This window comes from Sturnus vulgaris, unplaced genomic scaffold (assembly GCF_052056855.1).
Source record: "Sturnus vulgaris isolate bStuVul1 unplaced genomic scaffold, bStuVul1.hap1 Scaffold_157, whole genome shotgun sequence".
NCBI lineage: Eukaryota > Metazoa > Chordata > Aves > Passeriformes > Sturnidae > Sturnus > Sturnus vulgaris.
In genome coordinates, this window is record NW_028276074.1 from 7711413 (window position 1) to 7722500 (window position 11088).

The following is an 11088-nucleotide window of genomic DNA, read 5'->3' on the forward strand; positions in this document are numbered from 1 at the left end:
GGCGGCCTAATGCTGGGTAGACCTGTTGCCCTCGGCCGGCAGTGTTACCGGCCGGCCTAATGCTGGGTAGACCTGTTGCCCTCGGCCGGCCTTTGTACCTGACGGCCGAATGCTGGGTAGACCTGTTGCCCTCGGCCGGCCTTTGTACGTGGCAGCCTAATGCTGGGTAGACCTGTTGCCCTCGGCCGGCCTTTGTACCTGACGGCCGAATGCTGGGTAGACCTGTTGCCCTCGGCCGGCCTTTGGACGTGGCGGCCGAATGCTGGGTAGACCTGTTGCCCTCGGCCGGCCTTTGGACGTGGCGGCCGAATGCTGGGTAGACCTGTTGCCCTCGGCCGGCCTTTGGACGTGGCGGCCGAATGCTGGGTAGACCTGTTGCCCTCGGCCGGCCTTTGGACGTGGCGGCCTAATGCTGGGTAGACCTGTTGCCCTCGGCCGGCCTTTGGACGTGGCGGCCGAATGCTGGGTAGACCTGTTGCCCTCGGCCGGCCTTTGGACGTGGCGGCCTAATGCTGGGTAGACCTGTTGCCCTCGGCCGGCCTTTGGACGTGGCGGCCTAATGCTGGGTAGACCTGTTGCCCTCGGCCGGCAGTGTTACCGGCCGGCCTAATGCTGGGTAGACCTGTTGCCCTCGGCCCGCCGTGTTACCGGCCAGCCGAATGCTGGGTAGACCTGTTGCCCTCGGCCGGCAGTGTTACCTGACGGCCGAATGCTGGGTAGACCTGTTGCCCTCTGCCGGCCGTCTTTCCGGCTGGCCTAATGCTGGGTAGACCTGTTGCCCTCGGCCGGCCCTGGTACCGGCCGGCATAATGCTGGGTAGACCTGTTGCCCTCGGCCGGTCTTTGTCTCTGGCCGCCCGCGGCGTGGTAGTCCTGTTACCGTCGGCCGGCCTTGCAGCCCGGCCGCCGCGCGATGGCGCCCCGTCTCTTCCATCGGACGCGCGGCCCCCTTGTCGTCTCTGCAGCGGCGAGCACGCCTTCGGCGGTCGGCCTGCACGTCCGGCATGACCGCGGGCACTGGCAGCCCAGCAGGCAGCCCTGCTCTCGCGTCTTCTTCCCCCCGGCGAAAGGCGGGGCGTGAAGGCGGGCGACTTTCGGTCCCAGCCGTGCCCAGGTGTCCCTGCCGGCTCCGTGCGCCAGCATCCACTGGCGAGCTCCGCCGGCCTCTTCCCCAGCCGCGGCCCCTGTCCGCTCCGCCGTCATGGTGCCGGCACCCCACTTCCCCAAGCGCTCCCCGACAGGAGCAGGCAGCGTTGTCGCGCCCCCTCCCCGTGCTCGAATGGACCGCGGCCCTGCTCCGGGCTTCATTTCTGCAGCGCGCTCGCTCGCTCGCTCGCTCGCGCGCTCCCTCCCTCCCCCCCCCCTCCCCCCTCCCCCCGGCCGCCCACCCGCCGCGCTGCCGCCCTGCCGCAGGCTTGAGCGGCGCCGGGGCGGAGGAGGAAGGAACGCCACCAAAGCAAAAGGCTCCGAGAAAGCTGAACAGAGAGCTTCTTTGACCAGGGACAGACGGCGCCAATCATCCCGCCGCCATCCCTGCTTGTGCACCAGGCTCTCCGCCTGCCGACCTCGGCATCAGCCTCCCGCCGCCGCCGTGTAAACTGCCCGGTGGGACCGTGGGCGGGGGCAGGAAGAGGCTGAAAGTGCTGCCAGGGAGGCTGATGGCGGAGGGCGGGGTCGCCCCCAACCGACAATGGGCAGGGCCCGAGGCAGTCTGAAAGCGCTGCCAGGGAGGCTGATGGCGGAGGGCGGGGTCGCCCCCAACCGACAATGGGCAGGGCACGAGACCGTCTGAAAGCGCTGCCAGGGAGGCTGAGGGCGGGGGGCGGGGCGCCCCCAACCGACAATGGGCAGGGCCCGAGGCAGTCTGAAAGCGCTGCCAGGGAGGCTGAGGGCGGGGGGCGGGGCGCCCCCAGCCGACAATGGGCAGGGGCCCGAGAGAGTCTGAAAGCGCTGCCAGGGAGGCTGACGGCGGGGGGCAGGGCGCCCCCAGCCGACAATGGGCAGGGGCGGGGAAAGTCTGAAAGCGCTGCATGGGAGGTTGATGGCGGAGGGCGGGCTCGCCCCCAGCGTTAATGGGTGGCTGCGGAAGACGGGGCAGGGACAGGGAGAGGGCAGGCGGCTTCGTGCCGGCCCCGGGCGCCTCGACAGCGAGCCCTCACGGCCCCCCAAACCCGCGCCGAGGCCCCAAGAGCTCTGCAGACCTTCCGCGGAAGAACCGGCCCGAAAGCGGCCACCCGCTTGCCGACGGCGGCGCCGGTCGCCTCGATGCAGCCGCCTCCGTGGGGCGGGAAGGGGCAGGGCGAGTTGTGCCAGGGCGCGGCGGCTTTGGGCCGAGTTTCGCTGCACGTACGTGCTTCCCCTGGCTGTGCTGCGGCCCGTGAGGTTCTGTTTTGTGGGGGGGGGGGCTCTGTAGGTAGGGTCTCTGGGGGACGGGGGAGGAGGCGTGGGGTAGGGAGGACGCCGTTTGGGGGGGTCAGTGTGTCAGCAGGGCGAGAACCGGGCACAGGCCCTCCGTCAGCTCGGCTGTGGGCCCAAAGGGATCACAAATAAGATTTGGCAAGAGTTTTGTTTTCCGGAAAAGATTTTCTTTCCGAGTAAATAGAAGAGGCAATCATTCAAAAAAGGCAAAGAGGAAATGAAACAAATCAAATCAAATCAAAACAAAACAAAACAAAACAAAACAAAACGAAATAAAATAAAATAATAAAATGAAATGAAAAGAAATGAAATGAAATGATGAAATAAAATGTTGTCGAAAATATGTCTTGGTCTTGAAATCGATTCTGCCGGGCGGGGCAAGGCTGCTGGAGCACTTGGGCTCCGGAGCGTTAAGAGGCTGTGGGGTTTCCCCGGCTCCGAGATGGTACAAGGATGCCTCGTCTACCCGGATCCGCGAAACGTGGCCCGTCCCGCGGCGGCCAGGTCGACGCGGCTCCGGGGCCGGTGGCGTGGGACCGCCGTCGCCGGCGAAGGCGCAGCGGCGGCGGCCGTGGCCGCGACGACCAGGTCTACACGACTCCGGGAAACTTGGCCGGTCCCGCGGCGGCCAGGTCTACTGGGCTCCGGGATGGGCGGCCGCCGTGGCCGCGGCGACCAGGTCTACCCGCCTCCGGGACCGGCGGCGTGGGTCCGCCGTCGAGGGCGAGGGCGCTGCGACGGCCGCGGCGACCGGGTCTACCTAGCTCCGGTGCGACCCGGGCTGCGTGCAGCATGGCGAAGGTAGACCTGTGGTCCGCATCACGGCGTGGGCAGACCTGGTGTCCGCAGCATGGAGCGGGTAGACATGTTGTCCGCCGCATGGAGTGGGTAGACCTGTTGTCCGCGTAATGGAGTAGTTAGACCTGGTGTCCGCAGCTTGGAGTGGGTAGACCTGTTGTCCGCAGCAAGCCGTGGGTAGACCTGGTGTCCGCAGCATGCCCTGGGTAGACCTGGTGTCCGCAGCTTGGTAGACCTGTTGCCCGTTTCATGGCTGGGTAGACCTGGTGTCCGCAGCAAGCCGTGGGTAGACCTGGTGTCCGCAGCTTGGTAGACCTGTTGCCCGATTCATGGCTGGGTAGACCTGTTGTCCGCAGCATTGAGTTGGTAGACCTGGTGTCCGCAGCATGCCCTGGGTAGACCTGGTGTCCGCAGCTTGGTAGACCTGTTGCCCGTTTCATGGCTGGGTAGACCTGGTGTCCGCAGCATTGAGTTGGTAGACCTGGTGTCCGCAGCATGCCCTGGGTAGACCTGGTGTCCGCAGCTTGGTAGACCTGTTGCCCGTTTCATGGCTGGGTAGACCTGGTGTCCGCAGCAAGCCGTGAGTAGACCTGTTGCCCGTTTCATGGCTGGGTAGACCTGGTGTCCGCAGCATGACCTGGGTAGACCTGGTGTCCGCAGCTTGGTAGACCTGTTGCCCGTTTCATGGCTGGGTAGACCTGGTGTCCGCAGCAAGCCGTGGGTAGACCTGGTGTCCGGAGCTTGGTAGACCTGTTGCCCGATTCATGCCTGGGTAGACCTGTTGTCCGCAGCTTGGTAGACCTGTTGCCCGTTTCATGGCTGGGTAGACCTGGTGTCCGCAGCATGCCCTGGGTAGACCTGGTGTCCGCAGCTTGGTAGACCTGTTGCCCGTTTCATAGCTGGGTAGACCTGGTGTCCGCAGCTTGGTAGACCTGTTGCCCGTTTCATGGCTGGGTAGACCTGGTGTCCGCAGCAAGCCGTGAGTAGACCTGTTGCCCGTTTCATGGCTGGGTAGACCTGGTGTCCGCAGCATGCCCTGGGTAGACCTGGTGTCCGCAGCTTGGTAGACCTGTTGCCCGTTTCATGGCTGGGTAGACCTGTTGTCCGCAGCAAGCCGTGAGTAGACCTGTTGCCCGTTTCATGGCTGGGTAGACCTGTTGTCCGCAGCATGCCCTGGGTAGACCTGGTGTCCGCAGCTTGGTAGACCTGTTGCCCGTTTCATGGCTGGGTAGACCTGGTGTCCGCAGCAAGCCGTGGGTAGACCTGCTGCCCGTTTCATGGCTGGGTAGACCTGGTGTCCGCAGCAAGCCGTGGGTAGACCTGGTGTCCGCAGCTTGGTAGACCTGTTGCCCGTTTCATGGCTGGGTAGACCTGTTGTCCGCAGCAAGCCGTGGGTAGACCTGGTGTCCGCAGCATGCCCTGGGTAGACCTGGTGTCCGCAGCTTGGTAGACCTGTTGCCCGTTTCATGGCTGGGTAGACCTGTTGTCCGCAGCATTGAGTTGGTAGACCTGGTGTCCGCTACATACCCTGGGTAGACCTGGTGTCCGCAGCTTGGTAGACCTGTTGCCCGTTTCATGGCTGGGTAGACCTGGTGTCCGCAGCATTGAGATGGTAGACCTGTTGCCCGTTTCATGGCTGGGTAGACCTGTTGTCCGCAGCTTGGTAGACCTGTTGCCCGATTCATGGCTGGGTAGACCTGGTGTCCGCAGCAAGCCGTGAGTAGACCTGTTGCCCGTTTCATGGCTGGGTAGACCTGGTGTCCGCAGCATGCCCTGGGTAGACCTGTTGTCCGCAGCTTGGTAGACCTGTTGCCCGTTTCATGGCTGGGTAGACCTGGTGTCCGCAGCAAGCCGTGAGTAGACCTGTTGCCCGTTTCATGGCTGGGTAGACCTGGTGTCCGCAGCATGCCCTGGGTAGACCTGGTGTCCGCAGCTTGGTAGACCTGTTGCCCGTTTCATGGCTGGGTAGACCTGGTGTCCGCAGCAAGCCGTGGGTAGACCTGGTGTCCGCAGCTTGGTAGACCTGTTGCCCGTTTCATGGCTGGGTAGACCTGTTGTCCGCAGCATTGAGTTGGTAGACCTGTTGCCCGTTTCATGGCTGGGTAGACCTGGTGTCCGCAGCTTGGTAGACCTGTTGCCCGTTTCATGGCTGGGTAGACCTGGTGTCCGCAGCAAGCCGTGGGTAGACCTGGTGTCCGGAGCTTGGTAGACCTGTTGCCCGATTCATGCCTGGGTAGACCTGTTGTCCGCAGCAAGCCGTGGGTAGACCTGGTGTCCGCAGCATGCCCTGGGTAGACCTGGTGTCCGCAGCTTGGTAGACCTGTTGCCCGATTCATGCCTGGGTAGACCTGTTGTCCGCAGCAAGCCGTGGGTAGACCTGGTGTCCGCAGCATGCCCTGGGTAGACCTGGTGTCCGCAGCTTGGTAGACCTGTTGCCCGTTTCATGGCTGGGTAGACCTGTTGTCCGCAGCAAGCCGTGAGTAGACCTGTTGCCCGTTTCATGGCTGGGTAGACCTGGTGTCCGCAGCATGCCCTGGGTAGACCTGGTGTCCGCAGCTTGGTAGACCTGTTGCCCGTTTCATGGCTGGGTAGACCTGGTGTCCGCAGCAAGCCGTCGGTAGACCTGTTGCCCGTTTCATGGCTGGGTAGACCTGGTGTCCGCAGCATGCCCTGGGTAGACCTGGTGTCCGCAGCTTGGTAGACCTGTTGCCCGTTTCATGGCTGGGTAGACCTGGTGTCCGCAGCAAGCCGTGGGTAGACCTGCTGCCCGTTTCATGGCTGGGTAGACCTGGTGTCCGCAGCAAGCCGTGGGTAGACCTGGTGTCCGCAGCTTGGTAGACCTGTTGCCCGTTTGATGGCTGGGTAGACCTGTTGTCCGCAGCATTGAGTTGGTAGACCTGGTGTCCGCTACATACCCTGGGTAGACCTGGTGTCCGCAGCTTGGTAGACCTGTTGCCCGTTTCATGGCTGGGTAGACCTGGTGTCCGCAGCATTGAGATGGTAGACCTGTTGCCCGTTTCATGGCTGGGTAGACCTGTTGTCCGCAGCTTGGTAGACCTGTTGCCCGATTCATGGCTGGGTAGACCTGGTGTCCGCAGCAAGCCGTGAGTAGACCTGTTGCCCGTTTCATGGCTGGGTAGACCTGGTGTCCGCAGCATGCCCTGGGTAGACCTGGTGTCCGCAGCTTGGTAGACCTGTTGCCCGTTTCATGGCTGGGTAGACCTGTTGTCCGCAGCAAGCCGTGAGTAGACCTGTTGCCCGTTTCATGGCTGGGTAGACCTGTTGTCCGCAGCATGCCCTGGGTAGACCTGGTGTCCGCAGCTTGGTAGACCTGTTGCCCGTTTCATGGCTGGGTAGACCTGGTGTCCGCAGCAAGCCGTGGGTAGACCTGGTGTCCGCAGCTTGGTAGACCTGTTGCCCGTTTCATGGCTGGGTAGACCTGTTGTCCGCAGCATTGAGTTGGTAGACCTGTTGCCCGTTTCATGGCTGGGTAGACCTGGTGTCCGCAGCTTGGTAGACCTGTTGCCCGTTTCATGGCTGGGTAGACCTGGTGTCCGCAGCAAGCCGTGGGTAGACCTGGTGTCCGGAGCTTGGTAGACCTGTTGCCCGATTCATGGCTGGGTAGACCTGTTGTCCGCAGCAAGCCGTGGGTAGACCTGGTGTCCGCAGCATGCCCTGGGTAGACCTGGTGTCCGCAGCTTGGTAGACCTGTTGCCCGATTCATGCCTGGGTAGACCTGTTGTCCGCAGCAAGCCGTGGGTAGACCTGGTGTCCGCAGCATGCCCTGGGTAGACCTGGTGTCCGCAGCTTGGTAGACCTGTTGCCCGTTTCATGGCTGGGTAGACCTGTTGTCCGCAGCAAGCCGTGAGTAGACCTGTTGCCCGTTTCATGGCTGGGTAGACCTGGTGTCCGCAGCATGCCCTGGGTAGACCTGGTGTCCGCAGCTTGGTAGACCTGTTGCCCGATTCATGGCTGGGTAGACCTGTTGTCCGCAGCATTGAGTTGGTAGACCTGGTGTCCGCAGCATGCCCTGGGTAGACCTGGTGTCCGCAGCTTGGTAGACCTGTTGCCCGTTTCATGGCTGGGTAGACCTGTTGTCCGCAGCATTGAGTTGGTAGACCTGGTGTCCGCAGCATGCCCTGGGTAGACCTGGTGTCCGCAGCTTGGTAGACCTGTTGCCCGTTTCATGGCTGGGTAGACCTGGTGTCCGCAGCATGACCTGGGTAGACCTGGTGTCCGCAGCTTGGTAGACCTGTTGCCCGTTTCATGGCTGGGTAGACCTGGTGTCCGCAGCAAGCCGTGGGTAGACCTGGTGTCCGCAGCTTGGTAGACCTGTTGCCCGATTCATGGCTGGGTAGACCTGTTGTCCGCAGCATTGAGTTGGTAGACCTGGTGTCCGCAGCATGCCCTGGGTAGACCTGGTGTCCGCAGCTTGGTAGACCTGTTGCCCGTTTCATAGCTGGGTAGACCTGGTGTCCGCAGCTTGGTAGACCTGTTGCCCGTTTCATGGCTGGGTAGACCTGGTGTCCGCAGCAAGCCGTGAGTAGACCTGTTGCCCGTTTCATGGCTGGGTAGACCTGTTGTCCGCAGCATGCCCTGGGTAGACCTGGTGTCCGCAGCTTGGTAGACCTGTTGCCCGTTTCATGGCTGGGTAGACCTGGTGTCCGCAGCAAGCCGTGAGTAGACCTGTTGCCCGTTTCATGGCTGGGTAGACCTGTTGTCCGCAGCATGCCCTGGGTAGACCTGGTGTCCGCAGCTTGGTAGACCTGTTGCCCGTTTCATGGCTGGGTAGACCTGGTGTCCGCAGCAAGCCGTGGGTAGACCTGCTGCCCGTTTCATGGCTGGGTAGACCTGGTGTCCGCAGCAAGCCGTGGGTAGACCTGGTGTCCGCAGCTTGGTAGACCTGTTGCCCGTTTCATGGCTGGGTAGACCTGGTGTCCGCAGCATTGAGATGGTAGACCTGTTGCCCGTTTCATGGCTGGGTAGACCTGTTGTCCGCAGCTTGGTAGACCTGTTGCCCGATTCATGGCTGGGTAGACCTGGTGTCCGCAGCTTGGTAGACCTGTTGCCCGTTTCATGGCTGGGTAGACCTGGTGTCCGCAGCAAGCCGTGGGTAGACCTGGTGTCCGCAGCATGCCCTGGGTAGACCTGGTGTCCGCAGCTTGGTAGACCTGTTGCCCGTTTCATGGCTGGGTAGACCTGGTGTCCGCAGCAAGCCGTGAGTAGACCTGTTGCCCGTTTCATGGCTGGGTAGACCTGTTGTCCGCAGCATGCCCTGGGTAGACCTGTTGTCCGCAGCTTGGTAGACCTGTTGCCCGTTTCATGGCTGGGTAGACCTGGTGTCCGCAGCAAGCCGTGAGTAGACCTGTTGCCCGTTTCATGGCTGGGTAGACCTGGTGTCCGCAGCAAGCCGTGAGTAGACCTGGTGTCCGCAGCTTGGTAGACCTGTTGCCCGTTTCATGGCTGGGTAGACCTGGTGTCCGCAGCAAGACGTGAGTAGACCTGTTGCCCGTTTCATGGCTGGGTAGACCTGGTGTCCGCAGCATGCCCTGGGTAGACCTGGTGTCCGCAGCTTGGTAGACCTGTTGCCCGTTTCATGGCTGGGTAGACCTGGTGTCCGCAGCAAGCCGTGAGTAGACCTGTTGCCCGTTTCATGGCTGGGTAGACCTGGTGTCCGCAGCATGCCCTGGGTAGACCTGGTGTCCGCAGCTTGGTAGACCTGTTGCCCGTTTCATGGCTGGGTAGACCTGGTGTCCGCAGCATGCCCTGGGTAGACCTGGTGTCCGCAGCTTGGTAGACCTGTTGCCCGATTCATGCCTGGGTAGACCTGTTGTCCGCAGCATGCCCTGGGTAGACCTGGTGTCCGCAGCATGCCCTGGGTAGACCTGGTGTCCGCAGCTTGGTAGACCTGTTGCCCGTTTCATGGCTGGGTAGACCTGGTGTCCGCAGCAAGCCGTGAGTAGACCTGTTGCCCGTTTCATGGCTGGGTAGACCTGGTGTCCGCAGCATGCCCTGGGTAGACCTGGTGTCCGCAGCTTGGTAGACCTGTTGCCCGTTTCATGGCTGGGTAGACCTGGTGTCCGCAGCAAGCCGTGAGTAGACCTGTTGCCCGTTTCATGGCTGGGTAGACCTGGTGTCCGCAGCATGCCCTGGGTAGACCTGGTGTCCGCAGCTTGGTAGACCTGTTGCCCGTTTCATGGCTGGGTAGACCTGGTGTCCGCAGCAAGCCGTGGGTAGACCTGGTGTCCGGAGCTTGGTAGACCTGTTGCCCGATTCATGCCTGGGTAGACCTGTTGTCCGCAGCATTGAGTGGGTAGACCTGTTGTCCGCAGCATGCCCTGGGTAGACCTGGTGTCCGCAGCTTGGTAGACCTGTTGCCCGTTTCATGGCTGGGTAGACCTGGTGTCCGCAGCAAGCCGTGAGTAGACCTGTTGCCCGTTTCATGGCTGGGTAGACCTGTTGTCCGCAGCATGCCCTGGGTAGACCTGGTGTCCGCAGCTTGGTAGACCTGTTGCCCGTTTCATGGCTGGGTAGACCTGGTGTCCGCAGCAAGCCGTGGGTAGATCTGGTGTCCGCAGCATGCCCTGGGTAGACCTGGTGTCCGCAGCTTGGTAGACCTGTTGCCCGTTTCATGGCTGGGTAGACCTGGTGTCCGCAGCAAGCCGTGGGTAGACCTGGTGTCCGCAGCAAGCCGTGGGTAGACCTGGTGTCCGCAGCATGCCCTGGGTAGACCTGGTGTCCGCAGCTTGGTAGACCTGTTGCCCGTTTCATGGCTGGGTAGACCTGTTGTCCGCAGCAAGCCGTGGGTAGACCTGGTGTCCGCAGCATGCCCTGGGTAGACCTGGTGTCCGCAGCTTGGTAGACCTGTTGCCCTTTTCATGCCCTGGGTAGACCTGGTGTCCGCAGCTGGGTAGACCTGTTGTCCGCAGCAAGCCGTGGGTAGACCTGGTGTCCGCAGCATGCCCTGGGTAGACCTGTTGTCCGCAGCTTGGTAGACCTGTTGCCCGTTTCATGGCTGGGTAGACCTGTTGTCCGCAGCAAGCCGTCGGTAGACCTGTTGCCCGTTTCATGGCTGGTAGACCTGTTGTCCGCCGCCGGCCTGGAAGTACTCCAAGGGGTCGCTGTTTCTCGCTGCCTCCGGCTATGTCATCGTAGAAGGCGGCGTGCGCCACTGCGCCCCCTCGGTCACGTACATCGGTTCTCTTTCCGGCCTCCGCCGCTTCGGGCCCATCTGTCCGTATTATGGGAACGAGGTGACGGGCCGTATCCCCACAGGCTGTTGCCGTGCCTGTGTCCGTGGCGGAGAAGGGCGGACGCGCGTGCGGTCGCCAGGGCCAGAAGAACACCGCCGATGTCGGGGCGAGTCGCGTGGCTTCGTCCGGCTTCCCGTCTTACCCAGTTCGACTGGGACAGGTTAGCCCAGAGAGAGAGACCGATGCGATCCGAGAGCCGCTCCCCGGCCCAGGCGAGGCTGCGTGCTCAGTCGGGGGAGAAGCGAGAAAGCCCCCAGAGAGACCGATGCGATCCGAGAGCCGCTCCCCGGCCCAGGCCGAGGCTGCGTGTTCAGTCCGGGGGAGAAGCGAGAAAGCCCCCAGAGAGAGCGATGCGATCCGAGAGCCACCGCGCTCCCCCGGCCCAGGCGAGGCTGCGTTGTTCCAGGCGGGGGAGAAGCGAGAAAAAGGCCCAGAGAGAGGGCGAGAAAGCCGCGAGTGTGTCCCGCTCCGGCCCGGCTGCTGCCGGTTTCGTGACAACGGGGAGCCGGGCGCCCGCTCGCTCCCCCGGGGATGGTGGCGGGCGAGGCGGCGGCGCCTCGCCCCTTTTCTGCCCGGCCTTAAGCCGGGGCCCCGCCCGCTCGCCGGGTGCGGCATTTCTT